The sequence below is a fragment of the Mytilus californianus genome, unplaced genomic scaffold (assembly GCF_021869535.1).
Source record: "Mytilus californianus isolate M0D057914Y unplaced genomic scaffold, xbMytCali1.0.p SCAF_3, whole genome shotgun sequence".
NCBI lineage: Eukaryota > Metazoa > Mollusca > Bivalvia > Mytilida > Mytilidae > Mytilus > Mytilus californianus.
In genome coordinates, this window is record NW_026262679.1 from 54,110,247 (window position 1) to 54,130,329 (window position 20,083).

Genomic DNA, 20,083 nt, shown 5'->3' on the forward strand with positions numbered 1-20,083 from the left:
ATACTGATTTAGAGTTTTTGTTTTTGTTACAGATAGACTAGATATGTTACCCTCCTAGACAATGAAGATGCTTTCATGGTATACAGCACACGAAGATTTGTATCATGTAGGTATTTGGTCATTATAATTGTACTTTTAACTCTTTTTATATGTGTTGGGTAACAAAAATCAGTTTTCCCGTTGAACAACAGTTTAAAATTTTATTACAAATTTGTCGGAACATTTCTTTTATTCAAATATTTACTGTAAAAAGTTAAGTAATTGTAAATATTCTAGTCTCCAATTTAGGATTTGACATAAAACATGCATCACATTAATTTCTGAATTGATTGCAACATCAAATATTCCCTATTTAAAGCTGATACTAATTTACAATTTTTGTTTTTGTTACAGATAACGCCTAAATATGTTACACTCTTCGACAATGAAAATGGTTTCATTGTAGATAGCACATTAGGATGTCACATGTAGGTATTTATTCATTACAATTTTTTTATTTAAACTAGGTTTATTAGCTCACCTGACAGGGCCAAGTGAGCTTTTCTCATCACTTGGTGTCCGTCGTCGTCCGTTAACTTTTACAAAAATTTCCTCTGAAACTACTGGGCCAAATTTAACCAAACTTTTAAAAATGTGTCCGGTGACCCCGCCTGCCAACCAAGATGGCCGACATGGCTAAAAATAGAACATAGGGGTAAAATGCAGTTTTTGGCTTATATCTCTGAAACTAAAGCATTTAGAGCAAATCTGACTATGGGTAAAAATGTTCATCAGGTTAAGATCTATCTGCCCTGAAATTTTCAGATGAATCAGACAACCCTTTGTTGGGTTGCTGCCCCTGAATTAGTAATTTTAAGGAAATTTTGCAGTTTTTTGTTATCTTGAATATTATTATAGATGGAGATAAACTGTAAACAGCCATTATGTTCAGCAAAGTCAGATCTACAAAGAAGTCAACATGACCAATATACCCCATAAGGAGTTATTGCCCTTTAAAGTCAAATTTAACAATTATTCGTAAATTTTTGTAATCTTTTACAAAAATCTTCTCTCCTGAAACAACTGAGACAAATTTAACCAAACTTGGCCACAATCATCACTAGGGTATCTAGTTTAATAAATGTGTCCGATGACCCTGCCTGCCAACCAACATGTCAGACATGGCTAAAAATAGAACTTTGGGGGAAAATGCAGTTTTTGACTTGTATCTCTGAAACTAAAGCAAATGTATAACGGTTGCATTATTTCATGCATCAATTGTAAATAAAAATATCAGGTGAGCGACACAGGCTCCTTGGAGCCTCTAGTATTTGTTAGGCATTAAAATCAGTTTTCACTGAAACAACAGATTGAAGCTTTATAACAAATTGGTCTAAAATTTCTTTTATTCCTATTTATATCCTATTGAAGTATATTTTAATAAGAATGTATAGTTATTGTAAATATACGTCTCCAATTTAGGATTTGACATAAAACATGCATCACATTAATTTCTGAATTGATTGCAACAGCAAATAGCTTTGATTTTGAAGCTGAAACTAATTAAAAATATTTGTTTTTGTTACAGATACTGCCTAAATATGTAAGACTCCTATACCATGAAAGATGCTTCCATTGCAGATAGCACATTAGGATTAGTCACATGTAGGTTTTTATTCATAACAATTGTTCTTAAAACTATGTTTATATTTGTTAGGTAATAAAAATCAGTTTTTCCTGGAACAACAGCTTGAAATTTCATTACAAATTGGTCCTACATTACATTTATTGAAATATTCACTGTAATGAGATATATTTTAATAAGAATGTATAGTGATTGTAAAAATTCTTGTCTCCAATTAAGGATTTGACATTACAACATGCATCACATTAATTTCTGAATTGATTGCAACAGCAAAAAGTCTGGATTAAAAGCTGAAATTAATGTTTATTTTTTTTGTTTTCATTACAGATACAGCCTAAATATGTAAGACTCCTATACCATGAAAGATGCTTCCATTGCAGATGCACATTAGGATAAGTCACATGTAGGTATTTGGTCATTACAATTTTCCTTCAAACTATATTTATATTTGTTAGGTAATAAAAATCAGTTTTTTCCTGAAACAACAGATTGAAGCTTTATAACAAATTGGTCTAAAATTTCTTTCATTCAAATTTATACTCTTAATGCTGAATATTTTAATAAGAACGTATAGTAATTGTAATTATATACTTTTCTCTATTTTGGGATTTAACATAAAACATGCATCACATTATTTTCTGAATTGATTGCAACAGCAAAGAGTCTGGATATAAAGCGTAAACTAATTAATAATTTTTGTTTTTGTTACAGATTATACAGCCTTAATATGTAACACTCCTATACCATGAAAGATGCTTTCACACATTAGGATGTTGCACATGTAGGTATTTGGTCATTACAATTGTTCTTAAAACTATGTTTATGTTTGTTAGGTAATAAAAATCCGTTTTTTCCTGAACAGTTTGACAAAAAGATGCTTTATGTTAAAATGGGTCTCGTAAAAGCAGACCTCTGCAGAGAGCAAACTTTAGATTTTGATATAACATTGATGAATTTAATGGGCGCTAATCTCGTAAAAGCAGATTCCCCAGCAGAGCTGATTACATAGTATGATAACTTGTGTTTATGGTAAAATGTATTTAGTTTTTTTGTCTGGCTCTATTTCATTATCAACCAATTTGAAACTTTATTACAAATTGGTCTCAAAAAAATTTCTTCAAATTTATACTCTAATGAAATATATTCTTAATGGAATGTATAGTAATTATAAATATTCTTCTCCAACATGCAAAGATTAAATTCTGAAAAAATTGCAACAGCAAATAGTCTGTATTTAAAGCTGATATTAATTTATAGTTTTTGTTAAAGATACATCTAAATATGTTGCACTCCTAGACAGAGAAGATGGATTCATGGCAGATAGGAAGAGTCAACATGTAAGTATTTGGTCATTACAATTGTACTTAAAACTATGTTAATATTTGGAAGTCAATAAAAATCTGTTTTCACTGAAACAATAGCTTAAAATTTTATTACAGATTGGTCTAAAATATCTTTTATTCGAATTTCAAATGTGGTATATTTTAATAAGAATGAAAGAGTAATTGTAAATTAATTGTCCGTAATTTAAGATTTGACATAAAACATGAATCACATTAATTTTTAAATTTTTTTAACAGCCATTAAATATTCTCTAAAGCTGATGCTAATTTAAATTTTTTCTTTTGTAACAGATACAGCCCAGATATGTTCCACTCCTACCCACTGAATATGGTTTCATGGTAGATGCACATTAGGATGTTTAACATGTAGGTAGTCATTACAATTGTACTTTAGACTATGTTTATATGTGTTGGGTAATAAATATCAGTTTTCTCGGGAACAACAGCTTAAATAAAATATTATTTCAAATTAGTGTACATATTTCTTTTGTTCAAATTTATAATCTAGTGAAGTAAATTTTAACATGAATGCGTAGTAATTTTAAATATTCTTGTGTCCAATTTAGGATTTGACATAAAATATGAGTGACATTTGTTTTATAATTGTTGCAACAGCCAATAGTCTCTATTTGAAGCTGATACTAATTGATGATTTGGTTTTGTTATAGATACAGCCGAAATATGTTACACTCCTAGACAATGAAGATGGTTTCATGGTAGATTGATCACACATCTGGATACGTAGCATGTAGGTATTTGGTATTTTTAATTGTACTTTAAACTATGTTTATATGGTTTGCAGGTAACAAAAATAAGTTTTCCCTGGAAGCTTAAATTAGATTTGATAACAAATTGATTTAAAATTTCTTCAATTCAAATTTATTCTCTTATGAAGATTATTTTAATGATAATGTATAGAAATTGTTTATATACTTGTCTTCAAATTAGGATTTTTCATCAAAAATGCATCATATTAATTTTGAATTAATTGCAACAACCAATATTCTCTATTTAAAGCTGATACTGATTTAGAGTTTTTGTTTTTGTTACAGATAGACTAGATATGTTACCCTCCTAGACAATGAAGATGCTTTCATGGTATACAGCACACGAAGATTTGTATCATGTAGGTATTTGGTCATTATAATTGTACTTTTAACTCTTTTTATATGTGTTGGGTAACAAAAATCAGTTTTCCCGTTGAACAACAGTTTAAAATTTTATTACAAATTTGTCGGAACATTTCTTTTATTCAAATATTTACTGTAATAAGTTAAGTAATTGTAAATATTCTAGTCTCCAATTTAGGATTTGACATAAAACATGCATCACATTAATTTCTGAATTGATTGCAACATCAAATATTCCCTATTTAAAGCTGATACTAATTTACAATTTTTGTTTTTGTTACAGATAACGCCTAAATATGTTACACTCTTCGACAATGAAAATGGTTTCATTGTAGATAGCACATTAGGATGTCACATGTAGGTATTTATTCATTACAATTTTTTTATTTAAACTAGGTTTATTAGCTCACCTGACAGGGCCAAGTGAGCTTTTCTCATCACTTGGCGTCCGTCGTCGTCCGTTAACTTTTACAAAAATTTCCTCTGAAACTACTGGGCCAAATTTAACCAAACTAGGCCACAATCATCACTAGGGTATTTAGTTTTAAAAATGTGTCCGGTGACCCCGCCTGCCAACCAAGATGGCCGACATGGCTAAAAATAGAACATAGGGGTAAAATGCAGTTTTTGGCTTATATCTCTGAAACTAAAGCATTTAGAGCAAATCTGACTATGGGTATAAATGTTCATCAGGTTAAGATCTATCTGCCCTGAAATTTTCAGATGAATCAGACAACCCTTTGTTGGGTTGCTGCCCCTGAATTAGTAATTTTAAGGAAATTTTGCAGTTTTTTGTTATCTTGAATATTATTATAGATGGAGATAAACTGTAAACAGCCATTATGTTCAGCAAAGTCAGATCTACAAAGAAGTCAACATGACCAATATACCCCATAAGGAGTTATTGCCCTTTAAAGTCAAATTTAACAATTATTCGTAAATTTTTGTAATCTTTTACAAAAATCTTCTCTCCTGAAACAACTGAGACAAATTTAACCAAACTTGGCCACAATCATCACTAGGGTATCTAGTTTAATAAATGTGTCCGATGACCCTGCCTGCCAACCAACATGTCAGACATGGCTAAAAATAGAACTTTGGGGGAAAATGCAGTTTTTGACTTGTATCTCTGAAACTAAAGCAAATGTATAACGGTTGCATTATTTCATGCATCAATTGTAAATAAAAATATCAGGTGAGCGACACAGGCTCCTTGGAGCCTCTAGTATTTGTTAGGCATTAAAATCAGTTTTCACTGAAACAACAGATTGAAGCTTTATAACAAATTGGTCTAAAATTTCTTTTATTCCTATTTATATCCTATTGAAGTATATTTTAATAAGAATGTATAGTTATTGTAAATATACGTCTCCAATTTAGGATTTGACATAAAACATGCATCACATTAATTTCTGAATTGATTGCAACAGCAAATAGCTTTGATTTTGAAGCTGAAACTAATTAAAAATATTTGTTTTTGTTACAGATACTGCCTAAATATGTAAGACTCCTATACCATGAAAGATGCTTCCATTGCAGATAGCACATTAGGATTAGTCACATGTAGGTTTTTATTCATAACAATTGTTCTTAAAACTATGTTTATATTTGTTAGGTAATAAAAATCAGTTTTTCCTGGAACAACAGCTTGAAATTTCATTACAAATTGGTCCTACATTACATTTATTGAAATATTCACTGTAATGAGATATATTTTAATAAGAATGTATAGTGATTGTAAAAATTCTTGTCTCCAATTAAGGATTTGACATTACAACATGCATCACATTAATTTCTGAATTGATTGCAACAGCAAAAAGTCTGGATTAAAAGCTGAAATTAATGTTTATTTTTTTTGTTTTCATTACAGATACAGCCTAAATATGTAAGACTCCTATACCATGAAAGATGCTTCCATTGCAGATGCACATTAGGATAAGTCACATGTAGGTATTTGGTCATTACAATTTTCCTTCAAACTATATTTATATTTGTTAGGTAATAAAAATCAGTTTTTTCCTGAAACAACAGATTGAAGCTTTATAACAAATTGGTCTAAAATTTCTTTCATTCAAATTTATACTCTTAATGCTGAATATTTTAATAAGAACGTATAGTAATTGTAATTATATACTTTTCTCTATTTTGGGATTTAACATAAAACATGCATCACATTATTTTCTGAATTGATTGCAACAGCAAAGAGTCTGGATATAAAGCGTAAACTAATTAATAATTTTTGTTTTTGTTACAGATTATACAGCCTTAATATGTAACACTCCTATACCATGAAAGATGCTTTCACACATTAGGATGTTGCACATGTAGGTATTTGGTCATTACAATTGTTCTTAAAACTATGTTTATGTTTGTTAGGTAATAAAAATCCGTTTTTTCCTGAACAGTTTGACAAAAAGATGCTTTATGTTAAAATGGGTCTCGTAAAAGCAGACCTCTGCAGAGAGCAAACTTTAGATTTTGATATAACATTGATGAATTTAATGGGCGCTAATCTCGTAAAAGCAGATTCCCCAGCAGAGCTGATTACATAGTATGATAACTTGTGTTTATGGTAAAATGTATTTAGTTTTTTTGTCTGGCTCTATTTCATTATCAACCAATTTGAAACTTTATTACAAATTGGTCTCAAAAAAATTTCTTCAAATTTATACTCTAATGAAATATATTCTTAATGGAATGTATAGTAATTATAAATATTCTTCTCCAACATGCAAAGATTAAATTCTGAAAAAATTGCAACAGCAAATAGTCTGTATTTAAAGCTGATATTAATTTATAGTTTTTGTTAAAGATACATCTAAATATGTTGCACTCCTAGACAGAGAAGATGGATTCATGGCAGATAGGAAGAGTCAACATGTAAGTATTTGGTCATTACAATTGTACTTAAAACTATGTTAATATTTGGAAGTCAATAAAAATCTGTTTTCACTGAAACAATAGCTTAAAATTTTATTACAGATTGGTCTAAAATATCTCTTATTCGAATTTCAAATGTGGTATATTTTAATAAGAATGAAAGAGTAATTGTAAATTAATTGTCCGTAATTTAAGATTTGACTTAAAACATGAATCACATTAATTTTTAAATTTTTTTAACAGCCATTAAATATTCTCTAAAGCTGATGCTAATTTAAATTTTTTCTTTTGTAACAGATACAGCCCAGATATGTTCCACTCCTACCCAATGAATATGGTTTCATGGTAGATGCACATTAGGATGTTTAACATGTAGGTAGTCATTACAATTGTACTTTAGACTATGTTTATATGTGTTGGGTAATAAATATCAGTTTTCTCGGGAACAACAGCTTAAATAAAATATTATTTCAACTTAGTGTACATATTTCTTTTGTTCAAATTTATAATCTAGTGAAGTAAATTTTAACATGAATGCGTAGTAATTTTAAATATTCTTGTGTCCAATTTAGGATTTGACATAAAATATGAGTGACATTTATTTTATAATTGTTGCAACAGCCAATAGTCTCTATTTGAAGCTGATACTAATTGATGATTTGGTTTTGTTATAGATACAGCCGAAATATGTTACACTCCTGACAATGAAGATGGTTTCATGGTAGATTGATCACACATCTGGATACGTAGCATGTAGGTATTTGGTATTTTTAATTGTACTTTAAACTATGTTTATATGGTTTGCAGGTAACAAAAATAAGTTTTCCCTGGAAGCTTAAATTAGATTTGATAACAAATTGATTTAAAATTTCTTCAATTCAAATTTATACTCTTATGAAGATTATTTTAATGATAATGTATAGAAATTGTTTATATACTTGTCTTCAAATTAGGATTTTTCATCAAAAATGCATCATATTAATTTTGAATTAATTGCAACAACCAATATTCTCTATTTAAAGCTGATACTGATTTAGAGTTTTTGTTTTTGTTACAGATAGACTAGATATTTTACCCTCCTAGACAATGAAGATGCTTTCATGGTATACAGCACACGAAGATTTGTATCATGTAGGTATTTGGTCATTATAATTGTACTTTTAACTCTTTTTATATGTGTTGGGTAACAAAAATCAGTTTTCCCGTTGAACAACAGTTTAAAATTTTATTACAAATTTGTCGGAACATTTCTTTTATTCAAATATTTACTGTAATAAGTTAAGTAATTGTAAATATTCTAGTCTCCAATTTAGGATTTGACATAAAACATGCATCACATTAATTTCTGAATTGATTGCAACATCAAATATTCCCTATTTAAAGCTGATACTAATTTACAATTTTTGTTTTTGTTACAGATAACGCCTAAATATGTTACACTCTTCGACAATGAAAATGGTTTCATTGTAGATAGCACATTAGGATGTCACATGTAGGTATTTATTCATTACAATTTTTTTATTTAAACTAGGTTTATTAGCTCACCTGACAGGGCCAAGTGAGCTTTTCTCATCACTTGGCGTCCGTCGTCGTCCGTTAACTTTTACAAAAATTTCCTCTGAAACTACTGGGCCAAATTTAACCAAACTAGGCCACAATCATCACTAGGGTATTTAGTTTTAAAAATGTGTCCGGTGACCCCGCCTGCCAACCAAGATGGCCGACATGGCTAAAAATAGAACATAGGGGTAAAATGCAGTTTTTGGCTTATATCTCTGAAACTAAAGCATTTAGAGCAAATCTGACTATGGGTATAAATGTTCATCAGGTTAAGATCTATCTGCCCTGAAATTTTCAGATGAATCAGACAACCCTTTGTTGGGTTGCTGCCCCTGAATTAGTAATTTTAAGGAAATTTTGCAGTTTTTTGTTATCTTGAATATTATTATAGATGGAGATAAACTGTAAACAGCCATTATGTTCAGCAAAGTCAGATCTACAAAGAAGTCAACATGACCAATATACCCCATAAGGAGTTATTGCCCTTTAAAGTCAAATTTAACAATTATTCGTAAATTTTTGTAATCTTTTACAAAAATCTTCTCTCCTGAAACAACTGAGACAAATTTAACCAAACTTGGCCACAATCATCACTAGGGTATCTAGTTTAATAAATGTGTCCGATGACCCTGCCTGCCAACCAACATGTCAGACATGGCTAAAAATAGAACTTTGGGGGAAAATGCAGTTTTTGACTTGTATCTCTGAAACTAAAGCAAATGTATAACGGTTGCATTATTTCATGCATCAATTGTAAATAAAAATATCAGGTGAGCGACACAGGCTCCTTGGAGCCTCTAGTATTTGTTAGGCATTAAAATCAGTTTTCACTGAAACAACAGATTGAAGCTTTATAACAAATTGGTCTAAAATTTCTTTTATTCCTATTTATATCCTATTGAAGTATATTTTAATAAGAATGTATAGTTATTGTAAATATACGTCTCCAATTTAGGATTTGACATAAAACATGCATCACATTAATTTCTGAATTGATTGCAACAGCAAATAGCTTTGATTTTGAAGCTGAAACTAATTAAAAATATTTGTTTTTGTTACAGATACTGCCTAAATATGTAAGACTCCTATACCATGAAAGATGCTTCCATTGCAGATAGCACATTAGGATTAGTCACATGTAGGTTTTTATTCATAACAATTGTTCTTAAAACTATGTTTATATTTGTTAGGTAATAAAAATCAGTTTTTCCTGGAACAACAGCTTGAAATTTCATTACAAATTGGTCCTACATTACATTTATTGAAATATTCACTGTAATGAGATATATTTTAATAAGAATGTATAGTGATTGTAAAAATTCTTGTCTCCAATTAAGGATTTGACATTACAACATGCATCACATTAATTTCTGAATTGATTGCAACAGCAAAAAGTCTGGATTAAAAGCTGAAATTAATGTTTATTTTTTTTGTTTTCATTACAGATACAGCCTAAATATGTAAGACTCCTATACCATGAAAGATGCTTCCATTGCAGATGCACATTAGGATAAGTCACATGTAGGTATTTGGTCATTACAATTTTCCTTCAAACTATATTTATATTTGTTAGGTAATAAAAATCAGTTTTTTCCTGAAACAACAGATTGAAGCTTTATAACAAATTGGTCTAAAATTTCTTTCATTCAAATTTATACTCTTAATGCTGAATATTTTAATAAGAACGTATAGTAATTGTAATTATATACTTTTCTCTATTTTGGGATTTAACATAAAACATGCATCACATTATTTTCTGAATTGATTGCAACAGCAAAGAGTCTGGATATAAAGCGTAAACTAATTAATAATTTTTGTTTTTGTTACAGATTATACAGCCTTAATATGTAACACTCCTATACCATGAAAGATGCTTTCACACATTAGGATGTTGCACATGTAGGTATTTGGTCATTACAATTGTTCTTAAAACTATGTTTATGTTTGTTAGGTAATAAAAATCCGTTTTTTCCTGAACAGTTTGACAAAAAGATGCTTTATGTTAAAATGGGTCTCGTAAAAGCAGACCTCTGCAGAGAGCAAACTTTAGATTTTGATATAACATTGATGAATTTAATGGGCGCTAATCTCGTAAAAGCAGATTCCCCAGCAGAGCTGATTACATAGTATGATAACTTGTGTTTATGGTAAAATGTATTTAGTTTTTTTGTCTGGCTCTATTTCATTATCAACCAATTTGAAACTTTATTACAAATTGGTCTCAAAAAAATTTCTTCAAATTTATACTCTAATGAAATATATTCTTAATGGAATGTATAGTAATTATAAATATTCTTCTCCAACATGCAAAGATTAAATTCTGAAAAAATTGCAACAGCAAATAGTCTGTATTTAAAGCTGATATTAATTTATAGTTTTTGTTAAAGATACATCTAAATATGTTGCACTCCTAGACAGAGAAGATGGATTCATGGCAGATAGGAAGAGTCAACATGTAAGTATTTGGTCATTACAATTGTACTTAAAACTATGTTAATATTTGGAAGTCAATAAAAATCTGTTTTCACTGAAACAATAGCTTAAAATTTTATTACAGATTGGTCTAAAATATCTCTTATTCGAATTTCAAATGTGGTATATTTTAATAAGAATGAAAGAGTAATTGTAAATTAATTGTCCGTAATTTAAGATTTGACTTAAAACATGAATCACATTAATTTTTAAATTTTTTTAACAGCCATTAAATATTCTCTAAAGCTGATGCTAATTTAAATTTTTTCTTTTGTAACAGATACAGCCCAGATATGTTCCACTCCTACCCAATGAATATGGTTTCATGGTAGATGCACATTAGGATGTTTAACATGTAGGTAGTCATTACAATTGTACTTTAGACTATGTTTATATGTGTTGGGTAATAAATATCAGTTTTCTCGGGAACAACAGCTTAAATAAAATATTATTTCAACTTAGTGTACATATTTCTTTTGTTCAAATTTATAATCTAGTGAAGTAAATTTTAACATGAATGCGTAGTAATTTTAAATATTCTTGTGTCCAATTTAGGATTTGACATAAAATATGAGTGACATTTATTTTATAATTGTTGCAACAGCCAATAGTCTCTATTTGAAGCTGATACTAATTGATGATTTGGTTTTGTTATAGATACAGCCGAAATATGTTACACTCCTGACAATGAAGATGGTTTCATGGTAGATTGATCACACATCTGGATACGTAGCATGTAGGTATTTGGTATTTTTAATTGTACTTTAAACTATGTTTATATGGTTTGCAGGTAACAAAAATAAGTTTTCCCTGGAAGCTTAAATTAGATTTGATAACAAATTGATTTAAAATTTCTTCAATTCAAATTTATACTCTTATGAAGATTATTTTAATGATAATGTATAGAAATTGTTTATATACTTGTCTTCAAATTAGGATTTTTCATCAAAAATGCATCATATTAATTTTGAATTAATTGCAACAACCAATATTCTCTATTTAAAGCTGATACTGATTTAGAGTTTTTGTTTTTGTTACAGATAGACTAGATATGTTACCCTCCTAGACAATGAAGATGCTTTCATGGTATACAGCACACGAAGATTTGTATCATGTAGGTATTTGGTCATTATAATTGTACTTTTAACTCTTTTTATATGTGTTGGGTAACAAAAATCAGTTTTCCCGTTGAACAACAGTTTAAAATTTTATTACAAATTTGTCGGAACATTTCTTTTATTCAAATATTTACTGTAATAAGTTAAGTAATTGTAAATATTCTAGTCTCCAATTTAGGATTTGACATAAAACATGCATCACATTAATTTCTGAATTGATTGCAACATCAAATATTCCCTATTTAAAGCTGATACTAATTTACAATTTTTGTTTTTGTTACAGATAACGCCTAAATATGTTACACTCTTCGACAATGAAAATGGTTTCATTGTAGATAGCACATTAGGATGTCACATGTAGGTATTTATTCATTACAATTTTTTTATTTAAACTAGGTTTATTAGCTCACCTGACAGGGCCAAGTGAGCTTTTCTCATCACTTGGCGTCCGTCGTCGTCCGTTAACTTTTACAAAAATTTCCTCTGAAACTACTGGGCCAAATTTAACCAAACTAGGCCACAATCATCACTAGGGTATTTAGTTTTAAAAATGTGTCCGGTGACCCCGCCTGCCAACCAAGATGGCCGACATGGCTAAAAATAGAACATAGGGGTAAAATGCAGTTTTTGGCTTATATCTCTGAAACTAAAGCATTTAGAGCAAATCTGACTATGGGTATAAATGTTCATCAGGTTAAGATCTATCTGCCCTGAAATTTTCAGATGAATCAGACAACCCTTTGTTGGGTTGCTGCCCCTGAATTAGTAATTTTAAGGAAATTTTGCAGTTTTTTGTTATCTTGAATATTATTATAGATGGAGATAAACTGTAAACAGCCATTATGTTCAGCAAAGTCAGATCTACAAAGAAGTCAACATGACCAATATACCCCATAAGGAGTTATTGCCCTTTAAAGTCAAATTTAACAATTATTCGTAAATTTTTGTAATCTTTTACAAAAATCTTCTCTCCTGAAACAACTGAGACAAATTTAACCAAACTTGGCCACAATCATCACTAGGGTATCTAGTTTAATAAATGTGTCCGATGACCCTGCCTGCCAACCAACATGTCAGACATGGCTAAAAATAGAACTTTGGGGGAAAATGCAGTTTTTGACTTGTATCTCTGAAACTAAAGCAAATGTATAACGGTTGCATTATTTCATGCATCAATTGTAAATAAAAATATCAGGTGAGCGACACAGGCTCCTTGGAGCCTCTAGTATTTGTTAGGCATTAAAATCAGTTTTCACTGAAACAACAGATTGAAGCTTTATAACAAATTGGTCTAAAATTTCTTTTATTCCTATTTATATCCTATTGAAGTATATTTTAATAAGAATGTATAGTTATTGTAAATATACGTCTCCAATTTAGGATTTGACATAAAACATGCATCACATTAATTTCTGAATTGATTGCAACAGCAAATAGCTTTGATTTTGAAGCTGAAACTAATTAAAAATATTTGTTTTTGTTACAGATACTGCCTAAATATGTAAGACTCCTATACCATGAAAGATGCTTCCATTGCAGATAGCACATTAGGATTAGTCACATGTAGGTTTTTATTCATAACAATTGTTCTTAAAACTATGTTTATATTTGTTAGGTAATAAAAATCAGTTTTTCCTGGAACAACAGCTTGAAATTTCATTACAAATTGGTCCTACATTACATTTATTGAAATATTCACTGTAATGAGATATATTTTAATAAGAATGTATAGTGATTGTAAAAATTCTTGTCTCCAATTAAGGATTTGACATTACAACATGCATCACATTAATTTCTGAATTGATTGCAACAGCAAAAAGTCTGGATTAAAAGCTGAAATTAATGTTTATTTTTTTTGTTTTCATTACAGATACAGCCTAAATATGTAAGACTCCTATACCATGAAAGATGCTTCCATTGCAGATGCACATTAGGATAAGTCACATGTAGGTATTTGGTCATTACAATTTTCCTTCAAACTATATTTATATTTGTTAGGTAATAAAAATCAGTTTTTTCCTGAAACAACAGATTGAAGCTTTATAACAAATTGGTCTAAAATTTCTTTCATTCAAATTTATACTCTTAATGCTGAATATTTTAATAAGAACGTATAGTAATTGTAATTATATACTTTTCTCTATTTTGGGATTTAACATAAAACATGCATCACATTATTTTCTGAATTGATTGCAACAGCAAAGAGTCTGGATATAAAGCGTAAACTAATTAATAATTTTTGTTTTTGTTACAGATTATACAGCCTTAATATGTAACACTCCTATACCATGAAAGATGCTTTCACACATTAGGATGTTGCACATGTAGGTATTTGGTCATTACAATTGTTCTTAAAACTATGTTTATGTTTGTTAGGTAATAAAAATCCGTTTTTTCCTGAACAGTTTGACAAAAAGATGCTTTATGTTAAAATGGGTCTCGTAAAAGCAGACCTCTGCAGAGAGCAAACTTTAGATTTTGATATAACATTGATGAATTTAATGGGCGCTAATCTCGTAAAAGCAGATTCCCCAGCAGAGCTGATTACATAGTATGATAACTTGTGTTTATGGTAAAATGTATTTAGTTTTTTTGTCTGGCTCTATTTCATTATCAACCAATTTGAAACTTTATTACAAATTGGTCTCAAAAAAATTTCTTCAAATTTATACTCTAATGAAATATATTCTTAATGGAATGTATAGTAATTATAAATATTCTTCTCCAACATGCAAAGATTAAATTCTGAAAAAATTGCAACAGCAAATAGTCTGTATTTAAAGCTGATATTAATTTATAGTTTTTGTTAAAGATACATCTAAATATGTTGCACTCCTAGACAGAGAAGATGGATTCATGGCAGATAGGAAGAGTCAACATGTAAGTATTTGGTCATTACAATTGTACTTAAAACTATGTTAATATTTGGAAGTCAATAAAAATCTGTTTTCACTGAAACAATAGCTTAAAATTTTATTACAGATTGGTCTAAAATATCTTTTATTCGAATTTCAAATGTGGTATATTTTAATAAGAATGAAAGAGTAATTGTAAATTAATTGTCCGTAATTTAAGATTTGACATAAAACATGAATCACATTAATTTTTAAATTTTTTTAACAGCCATTAAATATTCTCTAAAGCTGATGCTAATTTAAATTTTTTCTTTTGTAACAGATACAGCCCAGATATGTTCCACTCCTACCCAATGAATATGGTTTCATGGTAGATGCACATTAGGATGTTTAACATGTAGGTAGTCATTACAATTGTACTTTAGACTATGTTTATATGTGTTGGGTAATAAATATCAGTTTTCTCGGGAACAACAGCTTAAATAAAATATTATTTCAACTTAGTGTACATATTTCTTTTGTTCAAATTTATAATCTAGTGAAGTAAATTTTAACATGAATGCGTAGTAATTTTAAATATTCTTGTGTCCAATTTAGGATTTGACATAAAATATGAGTGACATTTATTTTATAATTGTTGCAACAGCCAATAGTCTCTATTTGAAGCTGATACTAATTGATGATTTGGTTTTGTTATAGATACAGCCGAAATATGTTACACTCCTAGACAATGAAGATGGTTTCATGGTAGATTGATCACACATCTGGATACGTAGCATGTAGGTATTTGGTATTTTTAATTGTACTTTAAACTATGTTTATATGGTTTGCAGGTAACAAAAATAAGTTTTCCCTGGAAGCTTAAATTAGATTTGATAACAAATTGATTTAAAATTTCTTCAATTCAAATTTATACTCTTATGAAGATTATTTTAATGATAATGTATAGAAATTGTTTATATACTTGTCTTCAAATTAGGATTTTTCATCAAAAATGCATCATATTAATTTTGAATTAATTGCAACAACCAATATTCTCTATTTAAAGCTGATACTGATTTAGAGTTTTTGTTTTTGTTACAGATAGACTAGATATGTTACCCTCCTAGACAATGAAGATGCTTTCATGGTATACAGCACACGAAGATTTGTATCATGTAGGTATTTGGTCATTATAATTGTACTTTTAACTCTTTTTATATGTGTTGGGTAACAAAAATCAGTTTTCCCGTTGAACAACAGTTTAAAATTTTATTACAAATTTGTCGAACATTTCTTTTATTCAAATATTTACTGTAATAAGTTAAGTAATTGTAAATATTCTAGTCTCCAATTTAGGATTTGACATAAAACATGCATCACATTAATTTCTGAATTGATTGCAACATCAAATATTCCCTATTTAAAGCTGATACTAATTTACAATTTTTGTTTTTGTTACAGATAACGCCTAAATATGTTACACTCTTCGACAATGAAAATGGTTTCATTGTAGATAGCACATTAGGATGTCACATGTAGGTATTTATTCATTACAATTTTTTTATTTAAACTAGGTTTATTAGCTCACCTGACAGGGCCAAGTGAGCTTTTCTCATCACTTGGCGTCCGTCGTCGTCCGTTAACTTTTACAAAAATCTCCTCTGAAACTACTGGGCCAAATTTAACCAAACTTGGCCACAATCATCACTAGGGTATCTAGTTTTAAAAATGTGTCCGATGACCCCGCCTGCCAACCAAGATGGCCGACATGGCTAAAAATAGAACATAGGGGTAAAATGCAGTTTTTGGCTTATATCTCTGAAATTAAGCATTTAGAGCAAATCTGACTTGGGTAAAAATGTTCATCAGGTTAAGATCTATCTGCCCTGAAATTTTCAGATGAATCAGACAACCCTTTGTTGGGTTGCTGCCCCTGAATTAGTAATTTTAAGGAAATTTTGCAGTTTTTTGTTATCTTGAATATTATTAATAGATGGAGATAAACTGTAAACAGCCATTATGTTCAGCAAAGTCAGATCTACAAAGAAGTCAACATGACCAATATGGTCAATTGACCCCATAAGGAGTTATTGCCCTTTAAAGTCAAATTTAACAATTATTCGTAAATTTTTGTAATCTTTTACAAAAATCTTCTCTCCTGAAACAACTGAGACAAATTTAACCAAACTTGGCCACAATCATCACTAGGGTATCTAGTTTAATAAATGTGTCCGATGACCCTGCCTGCCAACCAACATGTCAGACATGGCTAAAAATAGAACTTTGGGGGAAAATGCAGTTTTTGACTTGTATCTCTGAAACTAAAGCAAATGTATAACGGTTGCATTATTTCATGCATCAATTGTAAATAAAAATATCAGGTGAGCGACACAGGCTCCTTGGAGCCTCTAGTATTTGTTAGGCATTAAAATCAGTTTTCACTGAAACAACAGATTGAAGCTTTATAACAAATTGGTCTAAAATTTCTTTTATTCCTATTTATATCCTAATGAAGTATATTTTAATAAGAATGTATAGTTATTGTAAATATACGTCTCCAATTTAGGATTTGACATAAAACATGCATCACATTAATTTCTGAATTGATTGCAACAGTAAATAGCTTTGATTTTGAAGCTGAAACTAATTAAAAATATTTGTTTTTGTTACAGATACTGCCTAAATATGTAAGACTCCTATACCATGAAAGATGCTTCCATTGCAGATAGCACATTAGGATTAGTCACATGTAGGTTTTTATTCATAACAATTGTTCTTAAAACTATGTTTATATTTGTTAGGTAATAAAAATCAGTTTTTCCTGGAACAACAGCTTGAAATTTTATTACAAATTGGTCCTACATTACATTTATTGAAATATTCACTGTAATGAGATATATTTTAATAAGAATGTATAGTGATTGTAAAAATTCTTGTCTCCAATTAAGGATTTGACATTACAACATGCATCACATTAATTTCTGAATTGATTGCAACAGCAAAAAGTCTGGATTAAAAGCTGAAATTAATGTTTATTTTTTTTGTTTTCATTACAGATACAGCCTAAATATGTAAGACTCCTATACCATGAAAGATGCTTCCATTGCAGATGCACATTAGGATAAGTCACATGTAGGTATTTGGTCATTACAATTTTCCTTCAAACTATATTTATATTTGTTAGGTAATAAAAATCAGTTTTTTCCTGAAACAACAGATTGAAGCTTTATAACAAATTGGTCTAAAATTTCTTTCATTCAAATTTATACTCTTAATGCTGAATATTTTAATAAGAACGTATAGTAATTGTAATTATATACTTTTCTCTATTTCGGGATTTAACATAAAACATGCATCACATTATTTTCTGAATTGATTGCAACAGCAAAGAGTCTGCATTTAAAGCGTAAACTAATTAATAATTTTTGTTTTTGTTACAGATTATACAGCCTTAATATGTAACACTCCTATACCATGAAAGATGCTTTCACACATTAGGATGTTGCACATGTAGGTATTTGGTCATTACAATTGTTCTTAAAACTATGTTTATGTTTGTTAGGTAATAAAAATCCGTTTTTTCCTGAACAGTTTGACAAAAAGATGCTTTATGTTAAAATGGGTCTCGTAAAAGCAGACCTCTGCAGAGAGCAAACTTTAGATTTTGATATAACATTGATGAATTTAATGGGCGCTAATCTCGTAAAAGCAGATCCCCCAGCAGAGCTGATTACATAGTATGATAAATTGTGTTTATGGTAAAATGTATTTAGTTTTTTTGTCTGGCTCTATTTCATTATCAACCAGTTTGAAACTTTTATTACAAATTGGTCTCAAAAAAATTTCTTCAAATTTATACTCTAATGAAATATATTCTTAATGGAATGTATAGTAATTATAAATATTCTTCAACATGCAAAGATTAAATTCTGAAAAAATTGCAACAGCAAATAGTCTGTATTTAAAGCTGATATTAATTTATAGTTTTTGTTAAAGATACATCTAAATATGTTGCACTCCTAGACAGAGAAGATGGATTCATGGCAGATAGGAAGAGTCAACATGTAAGTATTTGGTCATTACAATTGTACTTAAAACTATGTTAATATTTGGAAGTCAATAAAAATCTGTTTTCACTGAAACAATAGCTTAAAATTTTATTACAGATTGGTCTAAAATATCTTTTATTCGAATTTCAAATGTGGTATATTTTAATAAGAATGAAAGAGTAATTGTAAATTAATTGTCCGTAATTTAAGATTTGACATAAAACATGAATCACATTAATTTTTAAATTTTTTTAACAGCCATTAAATATTCTCTAAAGCTGATGCTAATTTAAATTTTTTCTTTTGTAACAGATACAGCCCAGATATGTTCCACTCCTACCCAATGAATATGGTTTCATGGTAGATGCACATTAGGATGTTTAACATGTAGGTAGTCATTACAATTGTACTTTAGACTATGTTTATATGTGTTGGGTAATAAATATCAGTTTTCTCGGGAACAACAGCTTAAATAAAATATTATTTCAAATTAGTGTACATATTTCTTTTGTTCAAATTTATAATCTAGTGAAGTAAATTTTAACATGAATGCGTAGTAATTTTAAATATTCTTGTGTCCAATTTAGGATTTGACATAAAATATGAGTGACATTTATTTTATAATTGTTGCAACAGCCAATAGTCTCTATTTGAAGCTGATACTAATTGATGATTTGGTTTTGTTATAGATACAGCCGAAATATGTTACACTCCTAGACAATGAAGATGGTTTCATGGTAGATTGATCACACATCTGGATACGTAGCATGTAGGTATTTGGTATTTTTAATTGTACTTTAAACTATGTTTATATGGTTTGCAGGTAACAAAAATAAGTTTTCCCTGGAAGCTTAAATTAGATTTGATAACAAATTGATTTAAAATTTCTTCAATTCAAATTTATACTCTTATGAAGATTATTTTAATGATAATGTATAGAAATTGTTTATATACTTGTCTTCAAATTAGGATTTTTCATCAAAAATGCATCATATTAATTTTGAATTAATTGCAACAACCAATATTCTCTATTTAAAGCTGATACTGATTTAGAGTTTTTGTTTTTGTTA

General features: G+C 29.2%; 3 long non-coding RNA genes across 3 annotated transcripts; all 3 read left to right on the top strand.

Moving 5' to 3' along the window:
• The first annotated feature begins 2,337 nt into the window (after positions 1-2,337).
• LOC127734894 (uncharacterized) lies at positions 2,338-4,461 on the top strand. The gene is made up of 6 exons (XR_007997814.1): positions 2,338-2,405; positions 2,894-2,961; positions 3,259-3,333; positions 3,636-3,715; positions 4,020-4,093; positions 4,381-4,461. It is a non-coding gene; the product is annotated as an uncharacterized LOC127734894 (long non-coding RNA).
• A 1,892-nt stretch (positions 4,462-6,353) lies between these two features.
• Positions 6,354-7,346, top strand: LOC127734898 (uncharacterized). The gene is made up of 3 exons (XR_007997818.1): positions 6,354-6,421; positions 6,910-6,977; positions 7,275-7,346. It is a non-coding gene; the product is annotated as an uncharacterized LOC127734898 (long non-coding RNA).
• Positions 7,347-10,365: 3,019 nt separating this feature from the next.
• LOC127734897 (uncharacterized) lies at positions 10,366-11,361 on the top strand. Its single transcript, XR_007997817.1, has 3 exons — positions 10,366-10,436; positions 10,925-10,992; positions 11,290-11,361. It is a non-coding gene; the product is annotated as an uncharacterized LOC127734897 (long non-coding RNA).
• The last annotated feature ends 8,722 nt before the right edge of the window (positions 11,362-20,083 follow it).